This window comes from Lolium rigidum, chromosome 6, assembly GCF_022539505.1.
Source record: "Lolium rigidum isolate FL_2022 chromosome 6, APGP_CSIRO_Lrig_0.1, whole genome shotgun sequence".
In the NCBI taxonomy this organism is placed as follows: domain Eukaryota; kingdom Viridiplantae; phylum Streptophyta; class Magnoliopsida; order Poales; family Poaceae; genus Lolium; species Lolium rigidum.
Window position 1 is genome coordinate 279,009,702 of NC_061513.1, and position 21,081 is coordinate 279,030,782.

Below are 21,081 nucleotides of genomic sequence, written 5' to 3' on the forward strand. Positions count from 1 at the left end.
AGTTTGGTAGAGTCTTCAAATTGGGCCGGTACCATGTATTTAAGGCTGGACACGAGCCAGCTCGGGCTGAGCTCGGTCCGAGCCATGCTTTACCTCGCCGGAAATCAGCTCGGCTCGGGAAGGTTCGTTTTGTCGACGAGCCGGAAAAGTAGGCTCGCACCGAGCTTAGGTAAAACTCGGTCCAGCTCGGGCTGCCTCACGAGCTGGGAGCCTCCTGTCACTACCAGGTAGGCCCCACCACACGGAGGAGCACCGTGGACGCCGACAGTTGGAGCATCGATGAACTCCACGATGAGCGTGACCTCGATGGCGCCTTGGCTTGCGTCGATGGAGTATTGTGCACCATGTAAACATCTCAGCTAGATACCTGAAACCCTGCAATAAATAAAAAGATGTGTGCATTTATTGATGCAGAGGTTGGTGTTTTCCCCTATTTCGAAAAAAATATCTCAGCTAGATGGCTTAGACGCTCACAGATGTAATATTCACGGTGATGCTTCTGAACTGCTACGTTTATAGTGTCATCCCGTATTCAGATAATCATTGAAACTCTCTTAATCCTAAAAAATATCATACAGAATTTGGAAAAGCAATAACTTGTTTCCAAGAGATTTGAGTGAGGCTAGAAAATTTGGACAAGCAGACTAGCAAGTTAATCGTTGTAGAACCCTGTGCCTAGAAAGTTCACTTCTCTTGTGAAAAAAAGGTTTACTTCTCTCAAAATTCAGAATGGGCCTAGGAAGTTTACTTCTTTCAAAATTCAGAATATTCCTCAGGTTAGCAGACCGAATGATGTTACTACCATCCAAACTTGATTTATAGAAGAATCTCAAAAATTAAATTCTTACTTTGGAGTCAAAAGAGGTCCTGGTGGATTGATATGTGTCTGTTTGTTGCTTGGCTGTTGGGCATCGAAATTATATTGTATGTACATTTGGGATTTTTCAGCATGTTGGCCATGTTAACATGTTTTCAATGGAATAAATATGTGCATTAAATATAAGCGTGCATCCGTACAAATTTCTCAAATATCTTGCACATGGACACTAATCAAGTGGCAAGATCTTGAAATACTATCAGAATGACTCTCTATCGCCAATTTTACTTAACATTGTACCTGATATGTGCGAAGAACTCACGATGAATTGCAGGAGCGTTGCCTCATCTATTTTTTTTTAAGATAACAATTGATGAAATTCAACAATGGCAAAACCGATTACAAACGAATCCACAAAATAAAGAAAATACAATATGGACCCAGAGGACTGATGGCGTGCAGTCGACACGTCCGTTGGGAACCCCAAGAGGAAGGTGTGATGCGCACAGCAGTAAGTTCACTCAGTAAGAAACCAAGGTTATCGAACCAGTAGGAGTCAAGGAACACGTGAAGGTTGTTGGTGGCGGAGTGTAGTGCGGCGCAACACCAGAGATTCCGGCGCCAACGTGGAACCTGCACAACACAATCAAAGTACTTTGCCCCAACGTAACAGTGAGGTTGTCAATCTCACCGGCTTGCTGTAAACAAAGGATTAGATGTATAGTGTGGATGATGATGGTTGCTTGCGAAGAACAGTAACGAACAATTGCAGTAGATTGTATTTCAGATGTAAAGAATTGGACCGGGGTCCACAGTTCACTAGTGGTGTCTCTCCCATAAGATAAACGCATGTTGGGTGAACAAATTACAGTTGGGCAATTGACAAATAAAGAAGGCATAACAATGCACATACATATATCATGATGAGTACTATGAGATTTAATCGGGGCATTACGACAAAGTACGGAGACCGCTATCCAAGCATGCATCTATGCCTAAAAAGTCCACCTTCAGGTTATCATCCGAACCCCTTCCAGTATTAAGTTGCAAACAACAGACAATTGCATTAAGTATGGCGCGTAATGTAATCAACACAAATATCCTTAGACAAAGCATCGATGTTTTATCCCTAGTGGCAACAGCACATCCACAACCTTAGAGGTTGCTGTCACTCCCAGATTCAATGGAGGCATGAACCCACTATCGAGCATAAATACTCCCTCTTGGAGTTACAAGTATCAACTTGGCCAGAGCCTCTAGTAGCAACGGAGAGCATGCAAGAACATAAACAACATATATGATAGATTGATAATCAACCTGACATAATATTGAATATTCATCGGATCCCAACAAACACAACATGTAGCATTACAGATAGATGATCTTGATCATGATAGGCAGCTCACAAGATCTAACATGATAGCACAATGAGGAGAAGACAACCATCTAGCTACTGCTATGGACCCATATTCCAGGGGTGAACTACTCACACATCGATCCGGAGGCGATCATGGCGATGAAGAGCCCTGCGGCAGATGATTCCCCTCTCCGGCAGGGTGCCGGAGGCGATCTCCTGAATCCTCGAGATGGGATTGGCGGCGGCGTCTCTGTAAGGTTTTCCGTATCGTGGCTCTCGGTACTGGGGTATTCGCGACGAATGCTTTAAGTAGGTGGAAGGGTAGGTTTAGGGGCGACGCGAGGACCCCACACGCCAGGGCCGCGCGGCCAAGGCCTGGGCCGCGCCGCCCTGCTGTGTCGGCGCCTCGTCGCCCACTTCGTTTCCCTTTCGGACTTCTGGAATCTTCGTGCAAAAATAAGACCCTGGGCATTGATTTCGTCCAATTCCGAGAATATTTCCTTTGTAGGATTTCTGAAACCAAAAACAGCAGAAAACAGCAACTAGCTCTTCGGCATCTCGTCAATAGGTTAGTGCCGGAAAATGCATAATAATGACATATAATGTGTATAAAACATGTGAGTATCATCATAAAAGTAGCATGAAACATAAGAAATTATAGATACGTTTGAGACGTATCAAGGACCACACACTGTACTCCCAAATCGCAATCAAGCCCATCGTCCTCATCGTCACCACCCAAGTACAGAGACCGAATCTGGAAGCCGCCCGTCTTCAAACACCATCGAGTCAGCGCCGCCACCTTCGCCACATTGGGATTTGAACACCGCAGGAGTGCCCACCCCGAGGGGTGAGAGCTAATAATCTTTTCCAGACCATCGGGTAGGCGGGAGCTAGTGGAAACCAAGCAGAAACTCCAAACCACGGACCCCGAGTAGTAGGTCCCAACCATCGACGCCATGTCAAGCCACTTCCTCCCCTATCCACCATGGCCGGCCGGGGGAAGCTTCACGACGCGACAATCGCATCCAAAAAAACCCTAACGAGGAAGGCGATTGTACCATCCCCTTCCGCTCCCTCGCCACTACGGCCGGCCAAGGGGAAGACAACAGCAACAATAGCCCTCCGACTCCCAAAGCTCCATGACAGAGTCAACAGACAACCGTGCCCGGAGAGATCACCCTCCCCAGATCCACCGATCTGAGAGGAAACCAGGCCAGCAGCTCGCCGGCGCAGCCACACGTGGCCTTGCCGAGATGGGGACCGAGATGCAGCACCTTTATTCCGACGCGACGCCCGCCTCCACCATCTCGGCAGCGCCCCCTGAAACCCTAGGGGCCCTCACCACCACGATTCGAAGATCCGCCGCCAGTAGGGCGATCCCATCGCGCAGGTAGCCGGTCCACCACCGTGGAGACGTCCACGCCGCCGCACACCCGCGGCACCTCAATGCCGGGGCTGCAAGAGACGCACGCCGCCACCGCGCGAGGGACGAAGCCCCCGCCGCCGCCGCCAGGGCTTTGCCCTGCGGGTCTTCCGGCGGCGACGAGGAGGAGGGGGCGAGGAGGGAGGTGGCAGGCGGCCGGCGACGGGAATCGCCCCCGAGTCGCCTAGGGTTAGGCGACGCGGGGTGTTGCCTCATCTAGTTGATGACGGGCTTTGTATCTTGCAATATGCCGATGATACAATCCACTTTGTGGAGCATTTCCTCGAAAAGGGTAAAAACTCGTAACTTAATACTTTGAACATTCGAACAACCTTCATGTCTAAATATTAATTTTCATAAGAGTTTGTTATTTTGTTTCGGAGAAGCTCATGAATTTTCCATTCAATACGATGAACTGTTCGGCTGTGAGCAATGTTGGTTCCCAGTGAAAAAGTGTTGAGATCCATTTGGAGAAATGGATGAACAGTTGAAAAAGGAACTCATTTCTGTCGGATTTATATGGTATTGGCAAGGACAGCAAAAGTATAAGCTGAAAGTTGATGGCAGCGGAATAAAATAGTGTAATACATTCTTCATGGGGTGGAAGGTTGATGGCAGCGGAATAAATCAGTACCATCACCTATTGATCTGCAGTCCAGTGTGTGCCCTGAAACGTTCTTCTTCATAGTGCACGACCACAAAATAATGTAGTGAAATAGTGTAGTACAGTTTTCTTCTTCATACTACCAGGGTTAGATACTTTCCCCTGGGCTACTAATTCACTTCTACCCGATGGTGCAGCGTGGGTAATGCTCAAAACAAGCCCGAAGTGGTCACTAGGTAATACAGGTAATTCCAGCTTGCGCATTCCCTTGCGGAGTTTCTTCTCTATCGAGTACGATAGTCCAGGTATGGCCTGCTTCCCAATCATCTCGATGGCGTGGATCTACTCTCGCTTGCAGCCTGGGGGCGCCTGATATCATGCTGTTAGCTTCCGTGTCGTACGTCCAGCCATCTTCGCCTGGCTTCAACTCATCCCAGGCATCAATCCAGCCGCTTGGCAGAGGGAACTGCCCGTCCCCGGCGACCCAGTTCATGTCTCCGCAGAATATTACATTGCGGAAGCTGTCCAAAATCCTCATCGACTCATTCGCCTGGGCTGCTCGCTCCTTGCTGTACATCTGATCTCGACCGCAAGGGCTCTCTAGGTGGCTTGTAGCCAACACCAGCTTGGTCACGCCTCCAACGTTAGTGTCTGCCTTGCATAGCTCCCTTTCCATTACTGAGTTACCAAATAGAATGGAGTCAAAAGAATTCACATCCAATTTGCTCATCTGCGCTTATTGCAATCGAGTCACATTACTGGACATCATGAATACGGGAGAAAAAAGAGACTATGGAAAAATGTTGATATGCAAAAAACAATTCTGATAAGTCGTTTTATTCTCATAAGTAGGATCACAAATTTACAATTCAAACAATTTTACACCCGGCCTCTGCATATGTACGATACACTCAGCCGCATTAAGTAAAAGTAGATATGCAAACTATATCCCGCAAAAAACATGACATGAAAATCCAACTGTTTACATACTTCGTATGGTAGATGACAAGTGAAGTGATGTCAAACATATGGAAAACTAGATAACTCCATGCATATATATGCAAAAGCATGGCCATTTGCGAAATGTACTGATTTATTTATTTTGGAAGTAATTTCTTGATCGTACATATTCTTTTCTATGGCGTCATATATAAACAGATTGGTCATTGCGCATCTTGATGACCATGAATTTAACTTATTTATTTGAAAAGGAGGGATGCCCCCTGGCCTCTCCACCGATCGGTGCACACATGCATATATTGTGCAAAATATCATCTAGGTACGACCATGAAAATAAAAGGCTCGCAAATTAACATTAATTCCATTTCGAAAAAAGATTAACATTAATTGAGATTAGAAATCAACAATTGCATGTACATCTTAGTGGTGTCAACTCATCAAACAATTTGTTAAAGAAGGAAGTGTAGGGATCAAAGTCAATGATGACATTGACACTACTTTCAAACCAGAAAGGGTGTTAGATAGGAAGATCCACTGTCACCGTTATTATTCAACATTATTGCAGATATGTTGGCCATCCTCATAGCAAGGGTGAAGGAGGATGAACAAATAGGAAGTTTTATTCCTCATCTAGTCGATGATGCGATACTTTTTATGGAGCATGACTTTGAAAAAGCCGTAAATATGAAATTTATATTGTGTTTCTTTGAAGAATTGTCAGGACTAAAAATCAATTTTCACAAAAGTGAGATTTTCTATTTTGGTAAGGCTAAGGAAGAGGAGGAACAGTATAAACAACTTTTTGGTTGTGAGTCTGGTTCTTTACCATTCAGGTATTTTGGTATTCCAATTCATTATAAAAATTTGAAAAACTCTGAATGGAACCCAGTTGAGAGTCGTTTTGAGAAAAACTTGGGTGTTGGGCTGGAAAGATGTTATCATATGGGGATCATCTTGTATTGATTAACTTAGTTCTTACTAGCTTGCCGATGTTTATGCTATCTTTCTTTGATATACCTAAAGGGGTAAGAAAGAGATTAGATTTTTTCCGATCACGCTTCTTTTGGCAATGTGAGGAAAATAAAAAGAAATATCAGTTAACTAAGTGGAACTTAATTTGCGGACCCAAAGACCAAGGTGATCTAGGAATTAAAGTACTAGAAATTAAAAATTCTTGCCTACTTAGCAAATGGCTTTATAAGCTCCTTTCTGAAGAAGGGCTACGGCAACAACTTTTAAAAAACAAGTACCTTTCTCAGAAGACCTTGGCTCAAGTTGAATGTAAGCCTACTGATTCGCCTTTCTGGAAGGGTTTAATGAAAGCTAAAGGGGAATTCTTTAGCAGAGGTAAATTTGAAGTTGGTTCGGGAGAAGGAGTGCGTTTTTGGGAAGATAGATGGTTTGGTGAGAAGACCTTGCATCTCAGTACCCCCAATTATATAATGTTGTCCATCGTAAACATGTGGCAAATGTTATAATTTCAACTCCGTTAAATATTGGTTTTCGGAGAAGGCTGATTGGCAATAAATGGGATCAATGGGTTCACCTATACCAGAGATTAATGGAGATAAATCTAAATGATGACCAAGATAGGTTCGTTTGGGGTCTAACCTCTTCGGGAAAGTTCACTGTTAAATCTATGTATGGTGATATGTTGAATGGACATATAGGATATCTTCGTAAGTATCATTGGAAAATAAAAATCCCACTGAAAATAAAAATCTTTATGTGGTTCCTTAGTAAGAAAGTCCTTTTGACCCATGATAATCTAGCAAAGCGGAATTGGAATGATAATACGAAATGCTCCTTCTGTGACACCGAGGAATGAGTGGAACATTTGTTTATTTCATGTCCTTTTGCTAGGCTTATTTGGCGGGTGGTTTTTGCTGCATATAACATTCCACCTTCATCCAATGTCACAAATATGTTTGGGAATTGCTTAATGGAACTGACAAAACTGATAAAGCTAGGATTCGTATTGGTGTTTCAGCTTTATGTTGGTCAATTTGGAATTGCAGAAATGATATTGCTTTTAACAAAAAGGATACTACTATTTTTTTTTTGCTGGTTATTCAAACTATGGTTCACTGGATCCAACTTTGGTGTTTCTTGCTCCCGGAGGATCAGCGGGAGTCCATGGTTTAAGAGATTACATGATGCATCATCTCGGTAGCAGCTTCCCCTTGTTTTTCTTTATTTTCGATGGTTGATTTTTGTATCGATCCTCGATCTTTGAATTGTAAACTTTGAATGATCGTTTTATTAATAAAAGTCCGTGTGCATCAACCGATACAGAGGCCGGGGCACACCCCATTTTGAAAAAAAAAATGCACCTTAGCAAAAGATCAGTACATCAAACTTCGGGGATGCTTGCACTTATGCTACCTATGAAGTTTGATGGAAGAATCAGTTAATACCCGCATGCAGAAATATCACCTCTCCATGTACATGTCTATCTTATCTGATAGTGAGCACTTGTACTCTTGCCACCAGCCAGATTTTCGGAAAACATGAAGAGACCCGTGACGTTTGAGAGACACTACACCACAGCACTATAACCCCAACTGTTAAGTTGGTCGGGGAAGCAGCTTACGCCAACAGAAAGTCGGTCGGGGATTAGTTTTGCCGACCGATGTTGTCGGTCACCGTAAGTCCGGTCAGCAAAGGCCTTTCCCGACCGACATAAGTTTGCCGACCGACGGTTCGACACCATTCCTGAGGCTTTCCCGACCGACGTTTTCTTTGCCGACCGTCAATTGTTTCCCGACCAACATTTCTTTGCCAACCAAACTTCAGACGAGGTAAGTTTTACCAACCAACTTTCCGTTGGCACGTACCAGAGAATGCTTCTTTCTAACAGTTGGTCGGTGTTTCTTTTGCCGACCAACACTTCAGTAATTTAGATATATGAATGGCAAAATTCACTATATTCTTATATTCGACACAATCATAAATGCATACCAAATAAATAATAGCACACATGACTCGATATGGATTAAACTCTTACAATACCAATTGTTCATATGTTCTCATCTGATTACAACATAGTCAACATAACATAGATAAGTTGTCACCGCATATAAGTAGGTTTTACAAAATGGAAACCAATGACTACCATATGACCAAGTTTGCTCCATTACACAATTCATTCTGTTGATGGGAAACATCCAGGTACTTGGTGGCTTGGTGACAAAGTATCAACTTGTCAATGCCTACGGGTTATAGGCTAGGGTTTAGTTAGAAGTAGAGGGCAAGTAGATCTCGAAGGTTTCAGCCGAAAAGTACTCGACGATTATGAAAACTAGGGTTTGTGAACAATGATTCGATATCTCTTCGTCTCTCAACTCCCCCTTTATATAGGAGGTGGAGCCGAGGGTTTCGTTTTGCACAAGTTACAGAGTCCGGGACGGTTTCTAACTCATCCCGCCAGATTACAAATAGCACTTCCTATTACAACTCTAACTTTCCTTATCATATCTTGGGCTCCCGAATCTTCTTATTCTTCGGGTAATGGGCCTTCAGTAAACCCCGGGTACTATCTTTGACAGGCCCATTTGGGATGCCTATGTCACTTGGTGGCTCGCGGGAAATGTTTAGCATGATAATTCATATTTAGAGGGGACACCTGCACAAACAAGTACAAACATATAAGATTGTTACATACATTCTCAGTTTGGACGAACTAGTACAAATAGATAGAGTGAAAAAACAAATACAAGCACGCACCCGACTCTTAGCCATATGTTCGACCCAAAATTAGCAGGCACTAAACAGACAGACGATGGACGGCATCACAGAACATCTACATGGCCAGCGGCCAACGGCGGAGGCAGGAAAATTGTTTACGGGGGAAAACAGGGACTCATTCTCATCAGGTATACGCAAAACAGGGACTCATTCTCATCAGGTATACGGCAATACCCACCAAACAATATCCATTACAAGGTATAATCGCTGGCGAGTAACTGAGACTCAGCTTTCTCTAAAGAATAAGGAGGCTGATCTACTCACAATGGTCCCATCGCTACTTGATACATGATAAATTGCAGTTACAAAGCAAAGAGGTGAAATACTGTACGCATGTTTTCTTACATTAAAGAAAAGGATAGTAGTATGTTTCCTTTAATCTTCGTCTCTTCTTCGTTTGAATTGAAAATAAAAAACGAAAGGCTCAGCATGAAAATACTATTGCACCCACCTGTGCATTAGTTTTGTTCAAAGTACATACCTGTTTAAAATTCAGGTATTGGGTTTACCAAGTAGTACTTTTACTTGGTACAGAGACTTAATTTTCTTCATGCATTAGTGATGGCAGCGGTTGAATGGAAAAATAAAGTAATACCAGTATAGATTAGATGTGACGGTAGAGGTTGAATGGAAAAATAAAGTAATACCAGTATAGATTAGATGTGATGGCGGCTTAGGCTGCAACTTCAGTTTTCAGCAGTGTATCTTCATTTTTAAAAATGCTATGTTGTTAAACTAATACTACAGGCAGGATGAGAATAAAGAACACAAGTATAGAAGTTTTACTCACATCATCTTCAGTTGATGGCTTCGAAACTGATTTTGAACTGAAAAATCTCAGTGGCGAGATGAGCCAGACACAGCTGGTTTGTAGGGCTTCATCTACCAAAACTATCACAAGTGAGCATAACAGAAACAACTAAGGATGTGCATAAAACACACAGGCATGCATGGTGATTACCTTGCTAGATGGCCATGCAATGGACCTTGTGACAGCATCCCTAATGTATAGTAAGTCCTCGTACTGATATGCCCGAATAGTATCCCTATTAATGGCAACATTCACAATAACCTCATAAGTACCAGGTCCAAGGGGCTCCCCACCCACAGTTGTGTCTGGATCGACTGAGAGAACTGTTGCCTTAGCAACAGGAGTTTCAGGACCAGTCCATGCATAGAGAAGCACATCCATCCCAATCTGAAAAGAATGATATATATATGCAACAAGGATGCATGAGAAAATTACAAAAACATGGAAGCAAAGAAATTTAAATATGCGGTAAGGATGCATGTGAAGCTTACAAGGCTTTCATCTTGCTCGGGTTGAAGAGTTTCTTGGATTTGCAACAAATTTCCTTCTCTGAACATTGTCATCTTCACCGTCCTCTTCATCGCCATCTTCGCCATCAATTTCTTCCTCAATTTCATCTATTGAGTTCTGCCAAAAATAATATGTAACTTACTGCATGCATGATGAATATTTAAGGCAATGAACAAATTAGGTATGTGCAAAATTGTTTATTACTTGTTGAGAACTAGAACCATGTTGCGAGCTAGGAGCCTCCAAATTATGCCCTCCTTGTGAAGCTGCCATCATTTCTTGCATTTTGATCATTTGTTGCTGCATTTGTTGCATCTGCTCCTCCAAAGTGCTCATGCGGTGTTCAGCTTCTCGACGTGCTACCATTTCAACTAGAACCCTTGTGCTCACTTTACCCCGTGTATCCGGTGTGCCCACATCTTGAGGTGTTGGCCCTAGACCTAACACACGAACACGACCCCTTGGCTCTTTCATTCCAACAACTCGTGCAAACAGATCACCTTCTTTCAAACTCTTTTCCTTCCAGTCAGGGTGGATGATACGTCTCCGACGTATCGATAATTTCTTATGTTCCATGCCACATTATTGATGATATCTACATGTTTTATGCACACTTTATGTCATATTTTTGCATTTTCTGGAACTAACCTATTAACAAGATGCCGAAGAGCCAGTTGCTGTTTTCTGCTGTTTTTGGTTTCAGAAATCCTAGTAACGAAATATTCTCGGAATTGGACAAAATCAACGCCCAGGGTCCTATTTTGCCACGAAGCTTCCGGAAGACCGAAGAGGAGTCGAAGTGGGGCCACGAGGAGCCACCACCATAGGGAGGCGCGGCCCTGGCCCTGGCCGCGCCGACCTGTGGTGTGGGGCCCTCGTGTGGCCCCCCACGTTGCCCTTCCGCCTACTTAAAGCCTCCGTCGCGAAAACCCCGAGTACGAAGAACCACGATACGGAAAACCTTCCGCAGACGCCGCCGCCGCCAATCCCATCTCGGGGGTTTCGGAGATCTCCTCCGGCACCCTGCCGGAGAGGGGATTCATCTCCCGGAGGACTCTTCACCGCCATGGTCGCCTCCGGAGTGATGAGTGAGTAGTTCACCCCTGGACTATGGGTCCATAGCAGTAGCTAGATGGTTGTCTTCTCCTCATTGTGCTTCATTGTTGGATCTTGTGAGCTGCCTAACATGATCAAGATCATCTATCCGTAATGCTATATGTTGTGTTTGTCGGGATCCGATGGATAGAGAATACCATGTTATGTTAATTATCAAGTTATTACCTATGTGTTGTTTATGATCTTGCATGCTCTCCGTTATTAGTAGAGGCTCTGGCCAAGTTGATGCTAGTAACTCCAAGAGGGAGTATTTATGCTCGATAGTGGGTTCATGCTCGCATTGATATCCGGGGAGTGACGAAACCCCTAAGGTTGTGTTGTGTCTGTTGCCACTAGGGATAAAACATTGATGCTATGTCCGAGGATGTAGTTATTGATTACATTACGCACCATACTTAATGCAATTGTCCGTTGTTAGCAACTTAATACCGGAGGGGTTCGGATGATAACTCTGAAGGTGGACTTTTTAGGCATAGATGCAGCTTGGATGGCGGTCTATGTACTTTGTCGTAATGCCCAATTAAATCTCACTCGTACTTATCATGACATGTATGTGCATTGTTATGCCCTCTCTATTTGTCAATTGCCCGACCGTAATTTGTTCACCCAACATGCTTTTATCTTATGGGAGAGACACCTCTAGTGAACTGTGGACCCCGGTCCATTCTTTTATACTGAAATACAAATCTGCTGCAATACTTGTTCTTTACTGTTTTCTTGCGAACAATCATCTTCCACACAATACGGTTAACCCTTTGTTACAGCAAACCGGTGAGATTGACAACCTCACTGTTTCGTTGGGGCAAAGTACTTTGGTTGTGTTGTGCAGGTTCCACGTTGGCACCGGAATCTCTGGTGTTGCGCCGCACTACATCCCGCCGCCATCAACCTTCAACTTGCTTCTTGACTCCTACTGGTTCGATTAAACCTTAGTTTCTAACTGAGGGAAACTTGCCGCTGTGCGCATCACACCTTCCTCTTGGGGTTCCCAACGGACGTGTCAATTACACGCATCAAGCAAATTTCTGGCGCCGTTGCCGGGGAGATCAAGACACGCTGCAAGGGGAGTCTCCACTTCTCAATCTCTTTACTTTGTTTTTGTCTTGCTTTATTTTGTTTACTACTTTGTTTGCTGCATTATATCAAAACACAAAAAAATTAGTTGCTAGTTTTACCTTATTTACTATCTTGTTTGCTATATCAAAAACACAAAAAAATTAGTTACTTGCATTTACTTTGCTTGATTCATCATGTTTCCTTTTAATTTTACCACAAAAGACATACCGGTAGGACGCGGGTCTATAATTGGGAGAAACGATATAGAAGAATTTTTCAGCCATGTTAGTATGCATGAAGATCTTAAAGATATACCACTTGCAAAAGCTGTCCCTACTTATGAAGATGCCTCTGTTTGTTTGGTGTGCATGATGGAAGCTAGATTTATTAGTCTCAACCACATGATACAACACATGTTTCTTACACTTTCTGATATGGAAGAGGGGGAAAAGAAAGATTTTGTTTTAGAAACCCTTCTTAGAGAATTTGGTGGTCTAGCAAGAGAGGCTAGAAAGGTCTTTGATAAATTTAATATGCTTGGTTCTCATACTAATTTTGTTGGTCTCCTTGAAAAAATGGACATGGATAGAATAAGGTACACTAATAATATTAATGATGGTGGGGAGATCAAAGCACCAATACCATGTAAACTCCTAGCTATGAATGATGCACTAGAAAATAACTATGCTTGGCTTGTTCCTGAAAATTTGTTCGATGAGAGTAGCAAGCCCAAGACTAATGAAAAGGGAGACGCTGAAACTTATGTATCCAATATACTATGCATGGTTGAGAAAACTCCAAACCCCGCTGTAGATGCACCACCCTTTGATAATACTTGATATACACTTTCGCGCCTAGCTGAAAGACGTTAAAGAAAAGCGCTTATGGGAGACAACCCATGTTTTTACTACAGTATTTTTGTTTTATATTTGAGTCTTGGAAGTTGTTTACTACTGTAGCAACCTCTCCTTATCTTAGTTTTATGTTTTGTTGTGCCAAGTAAAGTCTTTGATAGTAAAGTAAATACTAGATTTGGATTACTGCGCAGAAACAGATTTCTTTGTCTGTCACGAATCTGGGTCTAATTATCTGTAGGTAACTCAGAAAATTAAGCCAATTTACGTGAGTGATCCTCAGATATGTACGCAACTTTCATTCAATTTGGGCATTTTCATTTGAGCAAGTCTGGTGCCCTAATAAAATCCATCTTTACGGACTGTTCTGTTTTGACAGATTCTGCCTTTTATTTCGCATTGCCTCTTTTGCTATGTTGGATGAATTTCTTTGATCCATTAATGTCCAAGTAGCTTTATGCAATGTCCAGAAGTGTTAAGAATGATTGTGTCACCTCTGAACATGTTAATTTTTATTGTGCACTAACCCTCTAATGAGTTGTTTCGAGTTTGGTGTGGAGGAAGTTTTCAAGGATCAAGAGAGGAGTATGATACAATATGATCAAGGAGAGTGAAAGCTCTAAGCTTGGGGATGCCCCGGTGGTTCACCCCTGCATATTCTAAGAAGACTCAAGCGTCTAAGCTTGGGGATGCCCAAGGCATCCCCTTCTTCATCGACAACATTATCAGGTTCCTCCCCTGAAACTATATTTTTATTCCGTCACATCTTATGTGCTTTGCTTGGAGCGTTGGTTTGTTTTTGTTTTTGTTTTGTTTGAATAAAATGGATCCTAGCATTCACTTTGTGGGAGAGAGACACGCTCCGCTGTAGCATATGGACAAGTATGTCCTTAGGCTCTACTCATAGTATTCATGGCGAAGTTTCTTCTTCGTTAAATTGTTATATGGTTGGAATTGGAAAATGCTACATGTAGTAATTCTAAAATGTCTTGGATAATTTGATACTTGGCAATTGTTGTGCTCATGTTTAAGCTCTTGCATCATATACTTTGCACCTATTAATGAAGAAACACTTAGAGCTTGCTAATTTGGTTTGCATATTTGGTTTCTCTAGAGTCTAGATAATATCTAGTATTGAGTTTTGAACAACAAGGAAGACGGTGTAGAGTCTTATAATGTTTACAATATGTCTTCTATGTGAGTTTTGCTGCACCGTTCATCCTTGTGTTTGTTTCAAATAACCTTGCTAGCCTAAACCTTGTATCGAGAGGGAATACTTCTCATGCATCCAAAATACTTGAGCCAACCACTATGCCATTTGTGTCCACCATACCTACCTACTACATGGTATTTATCCGCCATTCCAAAGTAAATTGCTTGAGTGCTACCTTTAAAATTCCATCACATTCACCTTTGCAATATATAGCTCATGGGACAAATAGCTTAAAAACTATTGTGGTATTGAATATGTACTTATGCACTTTATCTCTTATTAAGTTGCTTGTTGTGCGATAACCATGCTTCTGGGGACGCCATCAACTACTCTTTGTTGAATATCATGTGAGTTGCTATGCATGTCCGTCTTGTCTGAAGTAAGAGAGATCTACCACCTTAATGGTTGGAGCATGCATATTGTTAGAGAAGAACATTGGGCCGCTAACTAAAGCCATGATTCATGGTGGAAGTTTCAGCTTTGGACATATATCCTCAATCTCATATGAGAATAATAATTGTTGCCACATGCTTATGCATTAAAGAGGAGTCCATTATCTGTTGTCCATGTTGTCCCGGTATGGATGTCTAAGTTGAGAATAATCAAAAGCGAGAAATCCAAAATGCGAGCTTTCTCCTTAGACCTTTGTACGAGGCGGCATGGAGGTACCCCATTGTGACACTTGGTTAAAACATGTGTATTGCGATGATCCGGTAGTCCAAGCTAATTAGGACAAGGTGCGGGCACTATTAGTATACTATGCATGAGGCTTGCAACTTGTAGGATATAATTTACATAACTCATATGCTTTATTACTACCGTTGACAAAATTGTTTCATGTTTTCAAAATAAAAGCTCTAGCACAAATAGCAATCGATGCTTTCCTCTTTGAAGGACCATTCTTTTTACTTTTATGTTGAGTCAGTTCACCTATTTCTCTCCATCTCAAGAAGCAAACACTTGTGTGAACTGTGCATTGATTCCTACATACTTGCATATTGCACTTGTTATATTACTCTATGTTGACAATTATCCATGAGATATACATGTTACAAGTTGAAAGCAACCGCTGAAACTTAATCTTCCTTTGTGTTGCTTCGATACCTTTACTTTGATTTATTGCTTTATGAGTTAACTCTTATGCAAGACTTATTGATGCTTGTCTTGAAGTACTATTCATGAAAAGTCTTTGCTTTATGATTCACTTGTTTACTCATGTCATTACCATTGTTTTGATCGCTGCATTCATTACATATGTTTACGAATAGTATGATCAAGGTTATGATGGCATGTCACTTCAGAAATTATCTTTGTTATCGTTTTACCTCGCTCGGGACGAGCGAGAACTAAGCTTGGGGATGCTGATACGTCTCCGACGTATCGATAATTTCTTATGTTCCATGCCACATTATTGATGATATCTACATGTTTTATGCACACTTTATGTCATATTCGTGCATTTTCTCGGAACTAACCTATTAACAAGATGTCGAAGAGCCGCTGTCTGTTTTCTGCTGTTTTTGGTTTCAGAAATCCTAGTAACGAAATATTCTCGGAATTGGACGAAATCAACGCCCAGGGTCCTATTTTGCCACGAAGCTTCCGGAAGACCGAATAGGAGTCGAAGTGGGGCCACGAGGAGCCGCCACCATAGGGCGGCGCGGCCCAGGCCCTGGCCGCGCCGACCTATTGTGTGGGGCCCTCGTGTGGCCCCCCACGTTGCCCTTCCGCCTACTTAAAGCCTCCGTCGCGAAAACCCCAGTACGAAGAACCACGATACGGAAAACCTTCCAGCGACGCCGCCGCCGCCAATCCCATCTCGGGGGTTTCTGGAGATCTCCTCCGGCACCCTGCCGGAGAGGGGATTCATCTCCCGGAGGACTCTTCACCGCCATGGTCGCCTCCGGAGTGATGAGTGAGTAGTTCACCCCTGGACTATGGGTCCATAGCAGTAGCTAGATGGTTGTCTTCTCCTCATTGTGCTTCATTGTTGGATCTTGTGAGCTGCCTAACATGATCAAGATCATCTATCTGTAATACTATATGTTGTGTTTGTCGGGATCCGATGGATAGAGAATACCATGTTATGTTAATTATCAAGTTATTACCTATGTGTTGTTTATGATCTTGCATGCTCTCCGTTATTAGTAGAGGCTCTAGCCAAGTTGATGCTAGTAACTCCAAGAGGGAGTATTTATGCTCGATAGTGGGTTCATGCCTCGCATTGATATCTGGGGGAGTGACAGAAACCCCTAAGGTTGTGTTGTGTTGTTGCCACTAGGGATAAAACATTGATGCTATGTCTAAGGATGTAGTTGTCGATTACATTACGCACCATACTTAATGCAATTGTCTGTTGCTTTGCAACTTAATACTGGAGGGGGTTCGGATGATAACCTCGAAGGTGGACTTTTTAGGCATAGATGCAGCTTGGATGGCGGTCTATGTACTTTGTCGTAATGACCAATTAAATCTCACCGTACTTATCATGACATGTATGTGCATTGTTATGCCCTCTCTATTTGTCAATTGCCCGACCGTAATTTGTTCACCCAACATGCTTTTATCTTATGGGAGAGACACCTCTAGTGAACTCGTGGACCCCGGTCCATTCTTTTATACTGAAATACAAATCTGATGCAATACTTGTTCTTTACTGTTTTCTTGCGAACAATCATCTTCCACACAATACGGTTAACCCTTTGTTACAGCAAGCCGGTGAGATTGACAACCTCACTGTTTCGTTGGGGCAAAGTACTTTGGTTGTGTTGTGCAGGTTCCACGTTGGCACCGGAATCTCTGGTGTTGCGCCGCACTACATCCCGCCGCCATCAACCTTTAACGTGCTTCTTGACTCCTACTGGTTCGATTAAACCTTGATTTCTAACTGAGGGAAACTTGCCGCTGTGCGCATCACACTTTCCTCTTGGGGTTCCCAACGGACGTGTCAATTACACGCATCAGTGGACATTAGCTGCCCGTAGGAGTTCACTCTGCATAGTGAATTGCATTTACTATAACATATTTTCTAATTGATAGAAAATATAGAAGGCAAAAGAGACATACAATAACTGGAGCTGCCTCTGGCACGTGTTGTCCTTTGTTTGGTCCTTTCTTGAGCATGTGTGTTCTGATGAACACTTCGTCTCTCCGAGGGGCATACCCAAGGTCATCAGCCTACAACCATTTTTTGTTTCTCACTATTTATTAGATCTTGAAACACAGCGTCACCTTCTTTTCTAACTGGGTCAATATTCTTACCATTTCTTGGGCAACACGGGCATGACTCTTGCTGCCACTCGTATGAGGCACGGTTGACTTGGCGCGATTTTCTTTGGCCGTAGAACTGCGAGCCCGCAAGGATTTGCATTTGCATTCAAATGTACGGCTATTTGCATTTATATTTGATCCTCGCAAGAAAATGGGAAGGCTAACTTACTTCGAATTCGGGAGATCTCCAATATTTAAGAAGGTCCTTCCAATCAGCTTCGCTAATTCTATCATCACATCTAGGCATAAGCTCTTCGTCAGTCAATTCAGGATCAAACTTTGTCTTCTTTAAATCTGCCTTCCATTCCTTCCATTTTCTCTGTGATGTGTTAATGACAAATTTGAGAGCGATTGAGTCCAGCTCATAAAATCCCTGTTCAAGTGAAGTGTTAATGACATGTTTCAGAAGACACTCAGCTAGATGGCTTTAAGTAGAACATGTAAGTTGTAAATTATGTAATACCTGTAAGTGATCCCACACTAGCAACTTTGTTTCTTCATCAACATCTCTCCAATCTATAGCTTTTGGTGGTATATGCTTCCTGACCAGAGTGCCAATGAAATTGGAAAATTCAGTTGCATCTGGCCCAATTAGTTGGCCATACTCATTGAATGGAATTTTGATTTTCGGCTTATTCAACCTTGCATATATGTTAGCCTTTTTAGTTATCGTTCTGTTATCACTAGAATTTGACCAAGTCTGGAGATGGGCCGTGATTAAATGGGCTTAGAGGATTTGCATGGAAAATATTCCCGAATCGGCCTTGTACAAGAAGTTTGGGAAGGATTGCCCGCGTATCTGTAAATATAGTAGGATACGTGTCGGTTAGAATTAAGAGATAGAGTTTAGCTCGTACACGGTTGGGTTTTTTCCCAAGTTAGAGAGTCTACGGACTATAAATATGTATCTAGGGTTATTGAGAAGGAGGACGATCACGTTCACAACAAATCAATCTAGGCGCATCGCCACCCCTTATTTCGAGGGTTTCTCCCGGGTAAGCAACATGCTGCCTAGATCGCATCTTCCGATCTAGGCAGTATCAGTTTATTCGTTTTCGGTGTTGCTCGTGCTGAAGCCTTTTTGATGGCGAGCAACACCCTTATCTTAGGTGTTTTGGGGTTGATCACAATGCTTTCACGATGCATTCGTTTAGCTACGCTCCCCCTCGATATCTAGCTGCCCTTACACCTATTTTAGGTGTAAGGGCAGCACCTTGCTTGTTCATTATTTAGTAGATCTAATCCGTTATAGTTGCTCCTTGTTCTTCAAGGATTGGTTTGATATCCGTATGGTTAGGCCTTATAAACGGGTTGAAGGATCCGGTAGTGCGTAAGGTGTGGTTTACTAAGCTCTAGAGGGATTGTTCCGGGATCAACTGCACGTTGGTTTTTAGGCCTCTTTAGTGCTGGTTTTCTATCATCTTACGTATCTGTTAGGCTCAATTACGCATAGGATGTTCCGATTATACGGTGAAAACCCTAGACTATCGTAGATTAGCTTAGCTTGATATTGATAAAGCATGATCCCCATGTCCTTATAAATCTAACATGAACCATGGGGCAATCGGCTCTTTGAGCCGATCCGCAGAACAACTTAAGAGCCGATCGGGGCTCGTATTTAATGTTTACGTGTTTGCCATACAGGAAACTAGTCGAAGCAATCCATCACCTTCCTGACCAGGTATAGGTCAGGTGGCACGCCCTCGTAAGCACCAGGACGCGTGTGCCAGAAGGCATTGCGGGCCGTCGCCCGAGGGACCAGGGTCAGCCGCAATCCTGGGAGCCTCCCGGCTCTACTGTGTTGCCCGTCGTTGCTCGCCGGTGGGTTTCGACCGCAACACATTCCGGCACGCCGGTGGGACACTCTGCAACAACATCGACGTCTGCAGCAACCATGTCAAAAGCTGCGGAGGAGGTGGTTGGCGAACCAGTCACCTACGCAGATCTGCCAGAAGAGCAGAAGAAAAAGTATGATGAGATGAAAGCCATCTTGGAAGCCGATCTCATCGCGTCTTTTGTAAGGACCCGTTCACATGGCGTAAGGTGGAAGGGGTTCTCCCCTGAAGGTGTTCTTGACGGAGTAGACCTGTCTACCCCTTCGGAGGAACGTACTAGAGCTCTGATACGCCTCCGACGTATCGATAATTTCTTATGTTCCATGCCACATTATTGATGATATCTACATGTTTTATGCACACTTTATGTCATATTCGTGCATTTTCTGGAACTAACCTATTAACAAGATGCCGAAGAGCTAGTTGCTGTTTTCTGCTGTTTTTGGTTTCAGAACTCCTAGTAACGAAATATTCTCGGAATTGGACGAAATCAACGCCCAGGGTCCTATTTTGCCACGAAGCTTCCAGAAGACCGAAAGGGATACGAAGTGGGGCGACGAGGCGCCGCCACCATAGGGCCGCGCGGCCAGAGGGGGGCCCGCGCCTCCCTATGGTGTGGGCCCCTCGTTAGCCCTCCGACTCTGCCCTTCCGCCTACTTATAGCCTCCGTCGCGAAACCCCCGATGCGAAAAACCACGATACGGAAAACCTTCCAGACGCCGCCGCCGCCAATCCCATCTCGGGGGATTCGGAGATCTCCTCCGGCACCCCGCCGGAGAGGGGATTCATCTCCCGGCGGACTCTTCACCGCCATGGTCGCCTCCGGAGTGATGAGTGAGTAGTTCACCCCTGGACTATGGGTCCATAGCAGTAGCTAGATGGTTGTCTTCTCCTCATTGTGCTTCATTGTTGGATCTTGTGAGCTGCCTAACATGATCAAGATCATCTATCTGTAATACTATATGTTGTGTTTGTCGGGATCCGATGGATAGAGAATACCATGTTATGTTAATTATCAAGTTATTACCTATGTGTTGTTTATGATCTTGCATGCTCTCCGTTATTAGTAGAGGCTCGGCCAAGTTGATGCTAGTAACTCCAAGAGGGAGTATTTATGCTCGATAGTGGGTTCATGCCCGCATTGATATCTCGGGGCAGTGACGAAACCCCTAAGGTTGTGTTGTGTTGTTGCCACTAGGGATAAAACATTGATGCTATGTCTAAGGATGTAGTTGTCGATTACATTACGCACCATACTTAATGCAATTGTCTCGTTGCTTTGCAACTTAATACCGGAAGGGGTTCGGATGATAACCCGAAGGTGGACTTTTTAGGCATAGATGCAGCTTGGATGGCGGTCTATGTACTTTGTCGTAATGCCCAATTAAATCTCACTGTACTTATCATGACATGTATGTGCATTATTATGCCCTCTCTATTTGTCAATTGCCCGACTGTAATTTGTTCACCCAACATGCTTTTATCTTATGGGAGAGACACCTCTA

The 21,081-nt window shown here is 43.4% G+C and overlaps 1 pseudogene; it reads right to left on the bottom strand.

Moving 5' to 3' along the window:
• Nucleotides 1-4,199: 4,199 nt before the first annotated feature.
• LOC124664205 lies at nucleotides 4,200-7,877 on the bottom strand (annotated as a pseudogene).
• Between the last annotated feature and the right edge of the window lie 13,204 nt (nucleotides 7,878-21,081).